Here is a 566-nt window from a genome sequence, read left to right as displayed (position 1 = left end):
TTCAATTATTCAATATAAATGAAAAGATATTACCTTATTCCTAAGATTTCTCGTCTTTTTTACTAACAAAGTTCCTCGTTTGCACCTTTGTCAACGGGTATGCTTGACTACCTACTGAACGCTTTCTTTATCAGTTGTTAAATATCCATTTCGTTCATTTATTACTTTCTGAAACTATAATAGATCGAGCCCAAGTATTTTTTTTGTTTATACAACTTACGAAAATTTATAGCATCGAAACTGCGTCAAATATACCTTCGGCACCTACCTAGTTACGCCATTGCCGCTTTATAGTGAAAGAGAAACGAAATTAAAATGTGATAGAATCAAGGGCTTTCAGATAAGAAGCGATTGTGCGAGCAGATAAGACTCAAAACACCATAGTGTTGCCGGTTCTGAGGATCGTTCTTACGGAGCATGAGGGAGGAATATTTTACATGTATAACAAACGTGGCCGAAATCTTTCTTTCTCGGCGGATACATTTAAAACAAGTTGTAAATCAGCATATGCATGATTAAAGCGCATTTTTGGTAATGCAGGTCAGTATTTTATTAGCGAAGTTTAA

The sequence above is a fragment of the Photinus pyralis genome, unplaced genomic scaffold (assembly GCF_008802855.1).
Source record: "Photinus pyralis isolate 1611_PpyrPB1 unplaced genomic scaffold, Ppyr1.3 Ppyr1.4_LG10, whole genome shotgun sequence".
In the NCBI taxonomy this organism is placed as follows: Eukaryota; Metazoa; Arthropoda; class Insecta; order Coleoptera; family Lampyridae; genus Photinus; species Photinus pyralis.
Note: the sequence above shows the minus strand (reverse complement) of the source record.